Here is an 18733-nt window from a genome sequence, read left to right as displayed (position 1 = left end):
CAGCTCCAATAAATGACTTTATTAGAATTAGAATTGTGTCTGCATTACACTAATACCAAAGGTCTTAGTTCATCTTGTAGCCTCTAAAACAGATTGTCATCATTTCCACACTGCCTGCTTACAGCGGGGGAAGACAGCTCTGACTCAGCCCCTGGATAAATGGGAATACAGGGAACTGAGTGCTGCTGCCGGGCAATTTGTTCAGGCTTTGTCAGTGGCTAGGAATGTCTTTCTCCCCACTTATTGTAACCCTGAGCATAACGTGCAGGAAGAAGACCTGCTTTACAACAGCTCAGGAATAAGGATGAACTACCTTTCTGTCAAAATGATACAAAAAATTCCTTAAGCTTGAGGATTTAATGTGGTTATTTAGAGGACGGTACAAATGTTATCCTAGGACACAGCAAAACCAATCCTCCATTTGAAACCTGCAAATTCTTTGGCATTCCTTGCTGACAGAGAGAGAAGGTAAAATGAAAAACTTTGCTCTTTTCAGGTGTTCCAGTGAACAGGCTCATGAGTAGGGAGTTGCCTTTTATTAGCGGGAAGTAGCTCACATTTGGTATGGCAGGATGGAAATTCCTTGCTGCTTCTCCTGGTTCTTTGAACTTTAGAGCAGTGGAAGTACATGCCAAACACAGCAGTGTTATGTGCAATCCCAGGGAAGCCATGCCTGCGGTGTCCTGGAGATGGAGCAGAGCAAGTCTTAGAGGTGAAACTCAACCCAAAGGTCCACCTTGTTGCTCCAAGGTCTGTATGAACGGTGTGAAAGATGAGGTGCTGCTTACTGGTGCCTGGAGAGGCCTCACCAACAGGCTGCCTTGCCTGGGAGCAGGATTCCATTTGAAATGCTACCTCTGGGCTTTGCTTTGAGGCTTCCCACCTTTTCTTATCTGCAGCACCAGCGTCAGCTGTACTTGGATTTGTCTGGTCTTTGGATCGGGGAAGTCTCTGCAGAACCCTGGTGCCCAAGTGGTGTGACTCCCAAGGGTAGTAGGAAAAACCGTTTCCTCTTCTGCATTTTCTAATTTCTCATATATGATCTGTAGCTTGTTATTTTTCCAAATTAGTCTCTCTGCTACACCCGCCATGGCTCCTAAGCAAAACTGTATCCCTTTCAGAAGTGCAGCCCAGACAGAATATTAACATCATTCTCATTTATTTTGGGAAGAAAGGGCTAAAAAGGGAACAATTTGCCTTAGCTGTCTTGTCAAACTTGTTTAATGTCAGTACTGGAAATATTTCACTGGAACATCTCCACCTTTACTGTTAGTAAGTGGATGTTTTTTGTGGCTGGTATTATTCCATTCACACATCTCTGCTAGAACTCCTTTGCTCTCACTCAAATACCAGTTGTTTCTTTTGAGTAACTTACACAGTGGCAAACAGAATGGGTAGAAAAAAAGGGGGCTGATTTTTGTCTTTCTTAAGGTGTGCCTTTGTCTTGAAGAAAAGAGAAATTGTTATTTATAAGCCAAAAAATATATTTTCAGATGCAGCGTGTGGTTTGGAGGGTTTTTTTTAAACTGTTCTACTTTTAACGGCAATCCTGTGGGTGAAGTGCTAGAATAAAACCCAGCAGCAGCTTGATGCTGTGCACCCACTTGAATGGTAAAGCAGAAAGAAAAATACCAGGGAAGCTGGGGAAAGGGGCAGCAGCCCTAAAAATGCAAACTCTGCCTAATCCCTCCCTTAATCAGTTGTGTTACTGCACTCTCAGGAGCTCACAGGCAGCTTGAAAGCAGAGACCAAAGTTCTTCATGGGAGATTTGACAAATCCACCTGTCAGTGTCACCCGACAACTGATTTATCATCTCTGACAAGTAGAAAATTGCTTTGACTTGTCTGCAGGACAAGTAAAATTTAGTAACAGTGGTGGGGTATTTTAAAAATTGTCATGATCATGTAAATCCTGTTATCTCTGTAACCCAACGCTAGCAAGTTCTGAACTGTAAAATGACATTAACTTGCTTGAAAAAAAAATTTAAAAAAGGTCTCATATTAACAGATAACGGGACATTTTCCTCCCTCAGTTCATTTTTAAATCCTTTCAAAGGCTGACACTTCTGTCTTTCAGCCCTATTTCTCTGGTAATAGAATATTGAAGAAGATGTCTTTTAAAGAAAAAACCCAGCATGTAGCTATATCACATCAGAAAATACAAAGGAAGAAAGTCTGCCTAATCTGACAAAGCATCAGTGTTTAGGCTATAAGCTCATTATGAGGCTTGTGTAGTGGGAGCTGATTTTTTCAAATTAATTTCTATGATTACCATAATAAACATTTTAATAATATCCTTTCCTTCCCTCATATCCTCAGCAGCTGAATATTATTTCAGTAGGTTATCTGGTCTTCTGCAGCAGCCTTTATCCCAATCAGCTGTGCATGATCTGTTTACAAGAACACTTACAGGTATTTCCACTTTAATTTCATGTTCCAGGTTATGCTGCTTCAGCAGTTTCTCTCAGTGCATTTGGGATGTTCCCAGAAAAACACTCGGGGAATTTTGAGACCTTTGAATTTCTAATTTTATTTGGTAGTCAATGCAAAGGAGTTGCATCGTATTCTATTTAAATCTTTCAATTGCCTGGAAAACAATTTGCTGCAGCAAACATGCAACACCTCGGCCAGCGAGGCTGGTGCTGCGGCGTTTGGTTTGGTATGTGCGTTATTTGCTGACAGGAATAAGTAAAGCCTTGTGTTCTGCTGATGCTGTGACTGAAAGGTTGAGGGAATCTAGAAAGTAGGAGTAAGGCACTGTTAAATGGCAGAGATTTGTCGGCATTAGGGATCTGTGCAGAGCTGCCTCCAGCTCTGGGGTCCCAGCACAGGAAGGACACAGACCTGCTGGAGCGAGTCCAGAGAAGGCACCAGGATGAGCAGAGGGATGGAGCAGCTCTGCTGAGAGGAAAGGCTGGGAGAGTTGGGAACGTTCGGCCTGGAGAAGGGAGGGCTTAGAGGTGGCCTCGCAGTACCTGAAGGGAGCCCCCGAGTCAGGTGGAGAGAGACTATTTACTAGAGCATGGAATGATAGGACAAGGGGAAATGGGCTCAGAATGAAGGAGCGTAGGTTTAGCTTAGATGTAAGGAAAAAATTCTTGCCTGTGAGGGTTGCCCGGAGGAGCTGTGTCTGCTCCTTCCCTGGAACTGTTCAAGGCCAGGTTGGACAGGGCTTGGAGGAACCTGGTCTAGTGGGAGGTGCCCCTGCCCATGTCAAGGGGGTGGAAATGGATGATCGTCAAGGTCCCTTCCAGCTCACACCATTCTATGATTTTATAACTCAAGATTACTGCCATCTTCTTGAAGCTGGTGGAGTCTCAGGCTGTTGCACCACATAGGTTTTAGTCTTGCAGCTCAGCATTCTGACATTGCTCTTCTTTGTTCGCAGCTCAGGAGCAGCACCAGAAATGTCAAAAGATATTGTACTGATCTAGGCATGGTCGTAACATGCATCCTCTGGCATCCCTCATTTGCATCCAAGACTTGTCTTCAGTACTGGCTCAGTTTCCGTAACAATCTCATGTTCCATATGTTGTCCATGATCGCTCCAAAGCTCCTGCTTCCTGAGTTTCTTTGCCATCAGTAGCTTTGAGTATTTGTCCTCGTGCCTTGAGCATTTCGTCTGTCTCGCACTCTCCCAAACTCGTTGTCAGCAAGTCGAAGAGCTGCAGCACACCAGTCAAGAGATCTGAAAGCTGGGTATGGGAAGGCTAGGCGAGCATTTGAAATCAAAATAAAATCTCCCAGCAAAATAGTGGCACAGTCAGCAATTCTAGCATGTAAAACTGGTTTTTTCTAACCTGTCCCTTTTCTGCCCGTGGCTCCCCCTCACCTCCCATCTTTTGCTTACCCCTGCTGTTTGGGCTTTGGGGGTGCGACACCTATTTTTAAAGATGCATTAAATGCACTAGCTGAATTTAGTGACTAGGAAAACAGCACAAGAACAATGTAATGATTGTCAAAACCTCCTATCAAAACCTCTGTAACAGAAATAAAGCCTGGATAAAATGTGTGACACTTTTGAAGTGATTGCATCTGTTAGTACTGAGGATAGACAGCAAAGTCTAGATATGATTTGATTTTATTCTTTTTCCTTTTTGAAACTGCCTGGTTGCTGGTAAGTGTCAGCATTATTGCTGTCTTGAGGCTTTTCCAGTGACGGCTTATTAAGAAATTGCATACTCTCAGAACTGCACTATTTTAAAAATGGGGGGCTGGGGGGGTTGTGTGCAAATGAGGAACTAAACAAAGAGGCTTTGGAATTCCAGTCTGATGCAGAGGAACAGGTTCACTGCTGCAGGAAGAAATTCTTCCTAAGAAACTTTTGGGAAAAAGGAGGAAGAAAATAGCAGTGCTTAAGCCTGTGACCTGCTGCACACTTTGACAGTGTTTCAACATCGACATGGATACAAGCAGTAAAGATGGAAGATAGGAGTAAAAGCACCTCTTGTGAAAATAATAAGACCAGAAGAAACAGGTTTTGCTGTCAAGATTAAATGCTTCTTGCACTTGTATTTTAAGCAATGTTTTGCTCTTTTAAAAGTGTTTGAGGAAGACAGAGATCAAGCAGGAGACATGATAATTACACGAAGCTCGTTTACTTCTGACATGTCACGCCAACCATTAAATCAGGAGATGTGATGAAAACAGGTTTAGAAGGTTGTTTTGCTAAGCCTGAGCTGCTCATTGTTTTTCCATTTTAGTTTAGTTGTAAATTTGTCCTGTAAAATCAGTGAAGGCATAAATACATACAAATATTACGGCCTTTTAAACTTGTGTTTCTAACAAGTGGTGTAGGAAGCTGCTGCTGCCTGTTGACCCTGTCCCTCTGAACATCAATAACAATATGTTTATTTTTCCCCATCTCAAATGTTAAGCTGTTGATTTCAGTGGTTTTGACCTTCATTTCCTGTTGGAATGAGACATCTCTTTTTGGTTTTTTTTTTTCCTCCTTGGATTTGAAGGTTGACCATCAGGAAGCAATGTTTTTTGCTTATTTAAAGTTATGCAACACATATTCATTCTGTGCTTTTTCTGTCCTTGGTTTCAACTTGTAATATCTCAGCTTCTTCCTCATTTACTCCAAACACAGACAAGAAAAGGGCTGTCTTTCCTCTTGCAGGCTCTAAGCCTTTAGTAACACTGAGACTGATATTATCAGCAGGCTGAAGTTCATAGGGTGATGCTTAAGTGAGAAATAGAGAGTGAGAAGGAATTGCTTTGCTATTGTACTTGAAGATTTTTCTCAAGTGGGAAAATGGAAGTCCCTGTTAGAAGCTCAGCTCGATGCCATCAGCGGTGCTGGGGTTTGAAGGTACATGGTTAGAAAGCAGGCTGACAGTGCGATACAGAGGAGATGCACAGCATCTGCCATGCCTCAAATTGGACAGATTCTCTTCAGTAAACCTGGTCACTTAAATTTTACCCTGGTTTTACTTGTCCGATTAAACATTTTAGGTGAGTTCTGGCAGCTGCCTTAGTTAATGTACATGTGATTGGTTTCTTCATGTCTTCGCTTTTGCCCTGCAGTCTTGTTAGTCTGATCCTTCTTTCAGATAGCATCGTTAAAATACCGGTGCATTAGAAAAGTGCCAGGTTTTTAACATCATCTTCATGTAGCCTGTGTGCATCTATATTTCGTAGCAATAGTGCATGCACGCTTGCATTTTTTTTCTTCTATATTCTTTTGTTCCTCTTTCCCCCAGTGTATTAACAGCTGTGGTAGATGAACCAAGAGCAGGGACCCCTGCACTATGTCAGGACTCAAGACTTCAGTGGTGACTTATCTGAAGCCTTGCCTGAGTAATGGCTCTGTCAACATTTGCTGGAGGGGATAAATTTGGCTTCCCTGGTCACAGAGTACTAGCCTGACTTTTCTGTTAACACCTTTGACTCTTTCTTTGCTGGCTCAAAAAAACCCCAACAACTTAAGTAACCTGTAGCCAGGGTGGTGCTGGAGGTACAGTACATTTTAATCCTGTCTTTATTTCAACAGTATTTTGATTATATGAGATGGAAAAGTTTCAGTTACTCTGTGTCTACTTGGTATCAGCAAATCACAGGCACTGTATCACTGTTAACATTCTAAAGAAAAATATTCTTCACATTTAACTTTGGATACATTTTTCCTCTATTTCTTATGCTTGTGATCTGAGAGATGGGAGTATTTTCTCTCCTACTTTCCTCCTTCTCCCCAACCTCTTACTGTTTCTAGACACCGAGAGAGAAGCAGGATATGTCAAAAAATTTACATCAGGTTTGTTTGCAGTGACCTGCCGGACTCTGTGGATGTTGCTTTGTAGAACAGTTACCTAGAAATTTGGGTCCCCTCTTTTAGGATGGACCCATTACCTCCAAACTGTTCTGGCTCACTGACCTTGAATAGTGTATTTGTAGAACACTCATCTTCATGAAGCAAATGCAAATCTACCAGATCCCACATGTCCCAGCAAGAGGCTTTCTGTCACTCTAATTCCCTTATCATAAACAGCAACTTCAGTTGTCCCCGAATCCTGGCCCATCTGTCTCGGATTTACTAGAATAGTATCATGGTTTAAATAACATCGCCTCCATTTGTGGAACCAAACATTTATTGTTTTATCTGCAGGCAGAATTGATGAATATTAGTGTTTGCAGGGATAAATGGCATTTTATCATGGACTCACAGCAATATCCCACCTGGCTGCACCTGCTGTCTGAGACAAAGTACAGGGAAAAGTGATTTACAGGTGGACTTCCAGGCCTAGAGGAGAGCCAGCACTGTTCAATCTCTTCAAAGGACATGATTATAAATGATTTTTTCCCCTAATTTCAGCTGTCTGTTTAAATTTTGAGTTTTATTTTTGTGATCAAATGCTTGTCCCAGCTCCTTTTCCTGGCCAGTCTCAAGGATTACTTTTCCCCCCGTGCAGAATAAAGGATGATAACGTGCTGCAGCCTGGGGACACATTTGTTTGAGCACTGTCCCATTTGATTAGGCATCCTCGGTGAGCCAAACCCACTGCTTTTTTAACCCACCTAGCACAGAGCTGAACTTTGTTTCAGATCAGAATCCCTGGTATTTATGCTGATTTCACAGATGGTGAAACTTTATTTTCCAATTTTACAAGCTGATTTTACAGATATTCGGGGGAAATCATCCTACCATGTAACTAGCATCAGTAAGCATCAAAACTTTTCTGTCTCTTTCCAGTATCTTTTTTGCTGACATTTTTTCTTGTTACAGTGCTTTTTGCAGTACTTCCATATCTATTTTATTCCTGGCTTGTAGCAACTGTGAGGAATCTTTTAAATAAGGACAGTTGTTAGTGTGTGTGGGTTTGAGAAGTTATGAATTCACAGCTACTTGAGTGTGCGGGGAAAAAATAGCCCTTTTTTTCCAGCCTTAATGATTTGAGGAGTTTTGGGGGAGGGCAGGGAGGCATCAGTCATTTCTGCAGTCATTTCATGCTGCTGGATCCCTCTGCATCCTCCAGCCTGTGTTGGATCCGCTGGTGGGTTTATGACTGTGGTCAGCGTTGCGAGGCAGTTTGTGCACACGCTCTGCTGTGTTGGAAAGCTTCATTAATTAGAGGCTTCTTGTTTTTTTCCTTGATATTTTACTGCTCTCACACTTGCTGATCCCAGGAGGAGGTGGTTCCCCAAAGATACAGCCCAAGGCACAGCCACTCCTGCTAGAAGGAAAGGTTCTACTAACCTGGTTTAGTGCAGGGCAAAGGGTGCTGTGAATTTCCTCCATTCATCGATTTGCCACTCCCAAACAAATGAGTAGTCTGTCCTTGTTGGATCACCTGATGACTAGCCAAAGTTTAGGAATAGAAGGACAAAGTAGTATGTGTGCTGTCAAAGTAGCTTGTAAATGTTTGATTATAGGGTTAGAAAGAAAATAATATGACAAGAAAATTCAAGTACAGATTACGCATGTAAACCAGATTCTTCCTGGGCTGTTCGGGGAGCCTGGCAGCACAAGCTGCTGCTCCTCACGAGGCTCGATGGCTTTGGGATTTCTTCAGGCTTACAGTTCTCATACTGAAATCACTGCTGAATGCAGCCTTCTCCTTTAGCCTAAAATAAAACAGCCTAGTACCTGTGCTCTGCCCAGGCTGGGCTTTGAGAGTCGGGTGTGAGCATGGGGGCAGGATAGTTTTCCCCCTGTGCTCTCAGCTAGCATAAAAAACAGGCTGAGAATCTTCTCTTAATTTTTCCACTTAATTTGCGCATTACTCATACATCTGTTGGTTTCTTGCATCATTTTTGGGTCTTCTGTCTGTCTTTGCCTGTTTCTCAGGGTTTGGGACTTGGGTTGTCCACAGACCTTATGTGCTTCTACCTTCCCTCTCCCTGTGAGCACTGCATGAAGGCCAAGTGTCACACATATGACAGGTTTGCCATTCCCTGCCTTTTTTTTCTTTAAACTACCTTCCTTCCTTTCCCACCACTTCTTTTTAGCATTTTTAGCTGCTGTAATGTTTCTGCTATAATTAGCTCTGAGCATGACTGTTATCTTTCCAGAGTTTAATTTTTAAAAGACAGTCTAGAGGAAGTAATGCTCTCTTGGCTGAAGTCCTTTTATTGTTCTGGCCAAGTGGCCAGCTTGGTGATCGTAACACAACAGGCTTTGAAAAAAGTTATCTGCCTGTCCTCTTCAGGTCCTCAGTCTGGATAAGGACCTGATGTACCATGTGACATTCAACTTAAATATTGGACACACACTCTCCCCCCAGTGCATGTGCTGGTTTGACTGAGTCTGGATTTGTATAATTTCTCTATCTAGGTCATCAGTGAAAATAAGCTCAGGGTATTATATGCAAAGCAAATCTGATTTTTGACTTGTTCCCTCCTGAAGAAGAGTTCTGTGCAGGGTGTTGATTTTGCAGAGGCTGAGGCTCGAATGCACGGAGGGGAGAATTGTTCCGTGCTTTGAAGCTTATGCCAATTCAGGCTGAGCTGGCGTGGTGCAGGCTGTGCTGCGGTGTTTCCTGGGCTGCCACAGCCTGTGCCCTGCTCGCTCGGAGAGCACACGGATCCCAAGGGACTCTGCCCTGGCTCTTTTGCCTGCAGCTGCCCGTGGTTGTCCTGGAGCTCTGCTGTGCTCCTTCGCAGTGTTATTTGGGTTTTAATCTGTGCCTTATGTAGGGTAACTTTTTACCCCGTACACCCTTTTCCTTTTAGCGTTAGAGTGAATTTTGTCTCCATATTTGCTAGTGTGGAATTTTAAAAATAAATAAATAAATAAATTGAACAGGATACAGGAACAGTAACTTTGACTTCACCTTGCACCATCTTGCAAACAAATCAGCGGCTATCGTCCTGCCCTTCCCAGAACTGGGTGTGGTGGCTGAAATAAAACATCTCACAAAGAGAACACAGCCCTATTGTTTCAGGGCAGCAGAAAGATGACTTCTGAAGGCTGAAGTGAGGGGTTTGGTAGTTATTTTTACTGTGGGTGTCTTTTTTTGTGGGTTTCGTATTTTCAAGTAGGATATTTGTGCTAGTCTTCCTACTTTTTTTCCAGTCTTCATTATTTTATTGATTATCTAAATAAAGAAGTTTTACAAGAAGCCTTCAGGGCCAATCTCCGTAATTTGAAGCTCGTTTCAAAGTATCTGCTCCAGTTTAATTGAAGAATTTCAGCGAGTGGTGGCTTAGCTTTGAAGTTTTCCTCTGCACTGAGGAGGGATTGCACGAAGGAGAACCTCCCTCGATATTTAGCCTCAGAGAAATGTTCGCATCCCTTTCTCTTCCACCTCCTCATTGTTTTACATGCTTAAAGCTCATGCTGACATGCTCTCTTGAATCTCAGTTTGAGTTTTCAAGCTGGGATTTTCCTTATGCATTTGATGATACAGTGCCATGCAGGAGTCAGCCTTGTACCTTAAACCCAGTCTAGATTTAGTGTGTGACTAGGAAACAGGACAAGAAGGCCCCCTGCATAACTGGTATAATTTCTCTTGCTGAATAAACCCGTTCTTATGATTATTTCTTTACTGGCAGCAGTCCCAGAAGGCTTCTGACTGGATGTTTGTGCACACCTGTATCCTGTTTTGTGGCTTGTGCCCATGGATGGGGTCTGAAGTGTCTTTGGTGTAAGTGTAGTGTGTACGTTCCTCTTGGAGAGATGCTGGATACTGAACAAGATAGCTGGACTTGGCCCAAGGATGACTTGTGGAAAGCTTGAGAATTGTTTTATGAGAAGAAAAGCCTAATGGACTGTAAGAGAGTTCCTGGGATCTTGGGGTGTGAGTCTCCCAAAGAACCCTGGATGGTGGTGCAGCATAACTGAAGATACAGGGAAAACCACGTGTAATAGAAGTGTAATTTTTGTTTGTGGCTTCTCGTGCCAAGTAACTATGTGTGGAGACTCTTGTTCTCAGTAACATAAGGAGTGGTCTTTGTAGCTTTTGGTATTATTTACTCCAAACATTCACTGACACTGAGTGTGTTAGAAAGGAGGTGATTTTTAGGGTGGGTTTTCCCGCTGAAAACACAAAGGCAGAAAGAAGCAGGAGCTTCTTCCCTTGCAGGCACCTGCTGCCATGGGGCGTTGAGGTGTCTGAGCACAGCCCCAGGTTTGACATTTCAGCAGGTCTCTTACTGATGTAAGTTCACATGAAGTAACACTTGGCAGTGTAGAGCAACATTTTTCTTTCAACTTCTGTTTTCATTTACAAGCAGCATTGCTCAATTAAAAGTTTTCCCTTTAAGATCTGCAGCTATGCCTTTTATAGCTGATATTTCAAACATATTCCTGTGTGGCTTTTCCATCTCCTCTATGTTTTCTGTTGGAGAAAATCTGATACAAATGGCTGATTTAAAACAAAAATTATAATTCAAGTATCCTGCTTTACTACAAAGCTGATGATAAAAACTTTAGAACCTGAACATCTTGTCAGAGCAATCATTTCAGTTTGTTTACTGTGGTGGACTAATGTTTGATCCTTCAGTCACATTTGGAAATACAAAATTACAAATTTTAAGAACTTCCTCTCTGTTTCAGACTGAAAGATCAGACTGCATAAAATCCAAGTACGGTAGAGCAACATGTGCTCGTCAAATGAGCGAAATATTTGACGTCCTTCAGCTCTGCTAACAAAAGGACCATAGTCTGTGGAATCTCTGATGCCAGCTGTGTTGAAAGTTGCTGACTTGGCCTGTGGCTGTTCCCTGCTCATACAGAATTACACTTTCACAGACACAATTCGAGCTGTGTGCAGTTTTCTTTTTTTTTCACAAAGAAAAAACAAACATAAGCTCAAATATAAGCAGAGAAGTATGTCAAAGATGCAAAATAAAAAGCAGGCAACAAAGCATGTTTATTTACAAGAGTGTCTTTGTGAGTAATTTTGCTTTCTGACTATGGTTTGCCACACCTTCATTTCCTTATGCCTTTTTCCTTTTGTTCATCTTCAGAAGCACTGCAGCTTTGCCTAATTCCTTGAAGAGGAATGTAATAAAATGATAGTATTTCTAAGGAATGCAGCATCACATCTGACTGTGCAGCCTTCCTCATGTTTGCTCTTCGACTTCTTGGGCTCTGCTGCATGCAAATAATCCTCCTCCTTTAAAGGGCTTTTCCTTTGTGGTGCATATAATATAGATGAAAAAAAACAAAACAAAACAAGAGCAGCTTCTGCTCTGTGCTTTGTCTCTGTTGTAATGGGGAGAGGTGAGTAATGGAGAAGCCTTCCCTTTTTTCTAACCACGGTTCAAAAGCCAGAACAATCTGTAACATGTCTAGGATGCACGTTGGGCTGCTTTGTGTGAAGATCAGGATGTTGTACCATGGAGGGTTTAAACAGGGCTGAGAGCCATGCATGGATTTGATGGCATCTGTAGTGGCTACTTGCAAAAAGAGGAAACTGTGGTACTCTTTAGCAAACTTAAGTATTTCCCCTAATATTTTCTGTTCTAGAGAATCATGGCCTTTAGTGGTAGGACTATGATAAAATGGAATTAATCTGAAGTTGTAGAAAACGTGCATGTATTTTATGTGATTTATTTTGGTAAGCTTGACCTGTGAAAGTAAATACCTGTTTTACAGTGTTGTTTACACAAGAGAGCAGTCAGGAACATGTGTTTCTTTGAAAGATGACTCTCCTGGCTGCAACACAATTTTTTGGGGGGCTCTTGGCATCAGTTTGCTCTGCAAAATTCATTGTGCTCCAGTAGTTATTCTCCCTGTGTGCAGGAGGAGGGCTGGTAGGGTTGACTGTCAAAGGGCTGTTGGGCTGAATAATTCCCTGACACATCTTCCTTACTGCAGAAGAAGCTGCCTTCTAAAGTCTAAAGGATCATTTTCCCAGCAATAAAGCCGTTAGGAAGTGCAGCGCTGTGATTTTCACTTTGCTAATGCAGCTGGGAAACCCTTCGGTTTAGAGGCAAGCCGAGAATTTCTATTGCTAATCTGCAATATTAAGGCAAATTAGAGTTAACTGATGTGCTTCTAAATGTGGCCTGTGTGAAATGAAGCTCCTCGTAGTGTAATGTGGGTTGTTTTTTTTTTTTTTATAGCACAATTTATTATTCTGTAAGTAGGTAATTCCTCATTGCTGATAAGCGCACGTCTGGTGTTGCAGTGGGGATCCTGCAACACGCATATATCAAACCAGGAGTCCCGTGGAAAGGAAATATATACGGACAGACAGATTCTTGCTAGCTGTTTCAGAGAGATGTTTATTTCTCCAGCCGCATGGCCGGAGCTCTGCTGAGGAACTGTCCCAGTCACGGGACCAAGGGTCCTTCTGCCCGCGCAGGGGACACAAACCAACCAATGGGAACGAGGCTGAGCAGGGGCAGCGAAACCCCGTGTCTGTGCCCTCAGGGCCCCTCTCCCAGGGCTACACGGCAGGGGAGGGACCCCAACACCTCACCCGTTTTATTTTAATAAAAGGAGAATGAAAACAACTGGATAAACATAACAAGAACAGTTTCAAAACAAAACAAGCCACCCTCCTGAGTCTTTAAATGTCCAAACAGATTCTCTGGAACATCTTAGGGCTGACAGAAGGGAGACAGAACTCTGAGCATGCTTTGTGGGGAAACTGAGGCAGGAGAGGGTTTAACTTCTTCCCTCCCCCTTTTCATCCCCCACTCGGCATTGGAAAGGGATTTTTGGGGAAACAATTGGCAAAAGCATGGTTTTGTGAGGGAAACCATGGATGAAAAAACGGATTGGGAATACACTGGGGGTAATAGGACATAGGGTAAAAGGGAAAGGTGGGATTAGGAAAGGGAAACTGTAGGGGGGGCTTACAATGGAGATACTGTCTAACATGACTACGATTTTTTGCATATATACTGCCTTTTACAGGAACACCATCAGGCCCAGTGACCTGCGATGCTTGTAACCCTTTTCTACCTTGTATAATTTTGAATTGCACCACCTCTCCATCTCCCAAGCTTGGGATGCATTTTTCAGGGTTATTCTTTTTAATAGCAGTTCTATGCACGAATATGTCTTGCTGGTTGTCATACCTTGTTATAAAACCATAATTTTGCTTAACATTATACCATTTTACTATCCCTAAGGTCTTAGTTGCTATGATCTTTTCCTTTTTTCGAGTGGCTGCTGTTTTCTGTCTCGCTGCGTCTTTGCTCTCTCCTTCGGTCGCTCCCGTGTTGGAATTCTCGGGGCTGCTGGTGCCTGCGCGCTCTTCCCGGGGTCGCGTTCGGGGTCGCGTTCGGGGCCGCGCGGGCCGGGCCGGGCCACGCCGCTCAGTTCTCCGTGCGTCGCCTCCTCTGGTCGCAGCTTCGCTGCCGCTGCCGGGCGCTGCACCCACGTCTCGGCCGGGCCCCCGAGCGACGACCCCCCCCGCGCCCCGCTCCAGCGCGCGTCTCGGCCGGGCGCGGCTCCGTTCCACCGCCATCGCCGCCAGCCGCCGCCCGCGTGCCGCCCCTCTCGGTCGGGCGTTCCCGGGGCTCGCTCCACCACGCGCTGCACAGGACCGGGCGGGCACTGCCGGGTCCCGCCGCTCCCCGCTCCGCCACCGACACTGCGGCTCGCGTGGCTCCGCCCGCGCGCGGGAACTGCCTCGCTGCTGCTCGCAGAGCGCTCGGTGCACGTGGCCTGGGCCGCACGGTCCCTGCGCCAGGCTTCCCTTCGCCAGGACACAGCTGACATTGCTCAACAGTCTCGGTAACTAAATAATATTCACGAAAATATTCTTCCATCGGCATATATTTTGACTCCAGTATTAACTGTGTCCAAACGGTTTTCCAAAAGCCCTTGGTAAGAATTAAATCCCAAGAAACATAGAAAAAGTTCTTAAACAACCATGCCAGGAAGTGTTTCAGTTCTTTTTGAGCTTGAATCAAGCTAAAATTTACAAATCGTTGTTCAAGAATCATTTTAAGTTTAAGATAAATGTCCATATGCGGCTCTGAGAGCCAAGAGTCTTCCCACGGTTCCTCCATAGTTTAGATATGGAATAGCAAAGCAAAACCAAGAAGAGGAATCCAAAGTTTCCAGGGTTTACTCACACAAATCAGTCGCTTAGGGATCGGGGATCGTTCTGCTCACAAATCTCCACCATTTGTTGCAGTGGGGATCCTGCAACACGCATATATCAAACCAGGAGTCCCGTGGAAAGGAAATATATACGGACAGACAGATTCTTGATAGCTGTTTCAGAGATGTTTATTTCTCCAGCCGCATGGCCGGAGCTCTGCCGTGGAACTGTCCCAGTCACGGGACCAAGGGTCCTTCTGCCCGCGCAGGGGACACAAACCAACCAATGGGAACGAGGCTGAGCAGGGGCAGCGAAACCCCGTGTCTGTGCCCTCAGGGCCCCTCTCCCAGGGCTACACGGCAGGGGAGGGACCCCAACAGTCTGGTCTTCCCTTCTGCCGTCGCGGTTCCCTTGGAATAGCGCCGTGCCTTTTGAAATGCCAGTGATTGAGTTGTGGCCCCTGGAGGGGCTGTATTTAGACTCACTGTTAATAGATCAGTTCGTTCATGTAATTACCGAGCTCTGACAGAGCAGCTTCTGTAGCTCGGAGCACGTTATTGCTTTCCATTTGCTCTGAGAGTCGCAGGACAGCCCTTCACGCTTGGTGAGGAGTTTGTGCCTTTAAAAAATGAAGAAATCATTTTGTAGCTCCCAACAGACCTTTCAATAAACGTTCGCGAGTTCCGCTTATCCGTGAGATAGTAGGAAAATGTTTTCCTGTCTGATTTGTGTGTCATGACTTCATTGGCTCGAAATGACACCTTTTGGAAGTGCCTCTCCTGCGGAGATGCTTTGTCTTTGGCGCTTGGAGTGACAACGCCCACCTGTGTCAGTCATGGACTTCACCATGCTGAAGGATCCTCGGTGAAGCCGTACCTGGCTTTGCAGCAGCTCTGTTCACCTGGCTGCAGGGAATACTGGAAGGTGTTGGAGACAGGATTTTCTTCCTGAGGCTCTTCCGTTGGTTTTACTTGTGTTTACTTGTCCCGCGTTATGGAGCGGGGTGAATGAGGCCGCGCGGAGACAGGGAGAAAGGCTTTGTGGTTTTTATTAGCAACAACTGTGCAAGCAAACTTAATTTGGCATTCTGAAGCCCGCTGGTGGTGTTCCAACTTTACCCCTCAGCTGTTGCTCGCTGCATTGCAGAGGCCTCTGTAATCTAGCAATTTCTCATTGTCTCCAGCCCTTGCCATTTATAAGTGGGGACTCAGGTTGCATAGCAGATTAAGTGAGCATTCCCTTTTATTTTTAATTTTAATGAAAGCGTCTCCTCCAGTCATAGGAAAAATACACCTGGCACTCACTAGCCAGGGGATACGTGCTTGTTAGCTGAGGTGGAAAATACGTGTATGATCTTGTCCCCTGTGGTTTTATAGGAAAGAAGCAATAATATGCACTTCGATTATGACACTTCCCATATTTCATCTATTCTCCCACTCCCAAAACAACCAGTCTGGTTTTATTATTTCTCTTCTTCCTCCTCTCTCATTTCCTTCTTCTGTAGTTCATGGTATTTCTTGTCCTGCCTCCTTTGTCTGTGTGCTTCCCTTCCTTACTGCTGCCCCACGTGCAGGAGGGGTGCCATCTTGCTCATTTTTAGATCAAAATTCTTATCCTTTTGATAGGGATATTTTTTAGGATCGCTTTTATCTGCTCTCTTTTTCAGCCTGTAGGAGAACTAGAAAGGTTTGCAGCAGGTGCCCCTTAGAGGCCAAGCCTTCTCTTCTCTCCATGCCCAGGGGACAGTCTCTACTGTCCCCTCACTCAAACTCCAAGTTTGTACTTTCATTCAGGAGAGTAAAAGCACAAGAGGACTTGTGGGCATCACTCACCCTAGCCCTGCTCCCTTCAAGCAGTCATTTACATAAAACCATTTTGCACTGGTTATTCTAGGTGGTTATTGACATGCCAGTGGTGAGTTAGCATGTGAAACCATGCCCTGGGGGTCCAGAGTGCCTTTTGCCTTGCACAAAAATGGTATCCCAGAGCTATTTTATGCCGGTGGGGAGGGCTTCTCTCTTGGGAACTAAATTTTTATCTGCCTATTGCTTGCACTGGTTGCAGTCCAGCAGCCTGTCAAATGTCTGACTTACCCCCCTCTTAGAAAAACTTGAGCAGCTTTGGCATAACACTCAGCTGACGTTCTCCAGCTGCCTGGTGACTCACAGTCTTGCTCATGAGAAAGCAAGGAGTGGTTGGGTCAACTCTGCTCCAATAAACAAGGCAACTGGTGCTTATGCTTAAAGGTATTCCTAATTTCTGCAGTAAAATCGGCATCTCATAAATGCTGCCCCTGCTTCGTGCTTTCCCCCTCTCCAGACAAACATTTGAAGACAAGGAGAGAGAGGAAGGTTAGTGGAGTTTTTTGCTGCTTGGTAGCCTCTAACTGTAGTTCAAACAAAGCCCAGGACTACCAGCACACAGGAGGGAAAATTCACAAAGTACCATTTAGCAACACACCTGGAGTCTGGTGTGAAGACGTGATTTGCTTTTTTGGGCTATAATATCTTGTAGCCTTTTTTTTTTCCCCTCTCATCTACTCTAAGATACAAGGGCCATGAGGAAGAGTTGTGCAAAACAATTGAAAACAACTGCCTGTCTGTTCTGCTAAAGGAAAAACAATTGCTTCACTAGACTGCGTATTCAGACTTTCACACAGCCAGTGTGTAAATCCACGAGTTACCATAAGGGTCAGTTTTGATTCCCACGATGGCATGGGGCTGAAATGCTCGCTTGAGGTTTTGTGAGGGAAAACACATTCCTTTGCACGTGGATTGCAGTGGGCTTTCAGGGTTATTTCAGAGAGCAAATTACAAGATTCTCCTGTGGTTCTGAACTCTTCTGTTTTCCTTACCAACGTGCCCAAGATGAGGGATTAAGAGTAGGTTTCTGGCAGCTGTCTGCCAACAGCAAAAGCACGGCCTCATATGCCGTCACAGCCATTAAGCGTGTCTGGTCTGTGGTGGGAGAGAAGGGAGATTCCAGGAGGAGAAAGGCAGAGACCAGCAAATTTCTTCTGCAGTTATCCAGCAGGACCTAAGCAGTCTGGCCTCTAAGATTATAAATTCCTGCTGGGAGGATCACTCCAGGTGGAGGGTGGCTCTGCACTGTCCTCTCGCACAAGTCCACAGACAGAACAGTTGGTTCTGTTTATTTTGTGCTGGAGAGGTTTCATAACATTCCTAAAGCAGTATCACCTCTCACTGACAGCAGTATGACCTCTCACTGCCACCAGAATTCTTTCAGAAAAAAGTCCCCTCTACTCCAGAGCTCAGTGGGCCTTGTTACTGAGGAATGGAAGGTAGAGGAATGCTTCAGTACTGAGGAGTGACTTGGGGCAGCTGACAGGGGTGCATGGGAAGTAGGACTCCTCCCTTTTGGAGGGGCCAAGCTTGTTTGGTGGCCATGAACTGTCTCAAAGCTGCAGTTCCCTGCAGAGGTGACAAGCTGGGGAGGCAAAAGGGCTTGTATACCTCTTGCATTTTTAGTACTTAGCCTTAAGACTTAAGGGAGTACTTTAATATTTCAAACACTATTTTTAATAGGTGAGAGGAAGACACATTGTCCTGTCCTAGAGAAAGGTGGTGGGGTTGTTGGTTGGTTTTTAAAGTGGTCATTTTGGTTGGCTGACCTTCTTGGTTAAGAAAGCCTTTAGTTAAAGATTAATATCTGCATCCTTCTCTTATCATATTGGCACCCACAATAAACCTATTTCAGACTTCAAGAATTATCGATAGAGCTGCAATGAATAAATTTGATATCATCAGGGGGTGATTGAGAATGAGGGAAATGGATACCTCTGAGTCTCTTGTACCTTGCAGAGTAGCCAAAGCTGCAATTACTGTCAGTTAACTGTATGTTCTGTTACTTACAGAGATAAGATTGTTCTCTAACAGAGCAATAGCAGTATTTTGTTCTTTTAACTTGGCACTATCCTACAATAAAATGGGAAATTTATTAGCATGCTAATGAATTATGTACTCTTTCTGCGGTGCACCAGCAAGTGAGCTGTGTGAGGAGACACTTGTTCTTTTGTCTCGTTAGCATCTTTTGGCTAGAAATCCATCTCTGAAACAAGAGGTGCAGGGGAGGCTGAGATCTGATGTGTTTTTCTTTGCACTGGTGCTGACAAGAAAATCGTTTATCTCACCTTCCAGCAGAGCTGGTGGCAAGAACTGGGAACAGTGCTGTGGTAAGAGTGATCAGAAGTGAGATGGATGTTCTGCAGGTGCAAACAGCATCTCCTGCCTGTGCTGAACACGGGCTTATAGCAATGCACTTGTCTC

At 44.3% G+C, this 18733-nt stretch overlaps 1 protein-coding gene across 3 annotated transcripts in view; it reads left to right on the top strand.

Moving 5' to 3' along the window:
* The window catches only part of RASAL2 (RAS protein activator like 2), a 166200-nt gene that overhangs the window by 14648 nt on the left and 132819 nt on the right, over nucleotides 1-18733 (top strand). The window lies entirely within an intron of this gene.

This window comes from Corvus hawaiiensis, chromosome 9 (assembly GCF_020740725.1).
Source record: "Corvus hawaiiensis isolate bCorHaw1 chromosome 9, bCorHaw1.pri.cur, whole genome shotgun sequence".
In the NCBI taxonomy this organism is placed as follows: Eukaryota; Metazoa; Chordata; class Aves; order Passeriformes; family Corvidae; genus Corvus; species Corvus hawaiiensis.
This window is presented reverse-complemented; position numbering and strand designations above follow the sequence as displayed.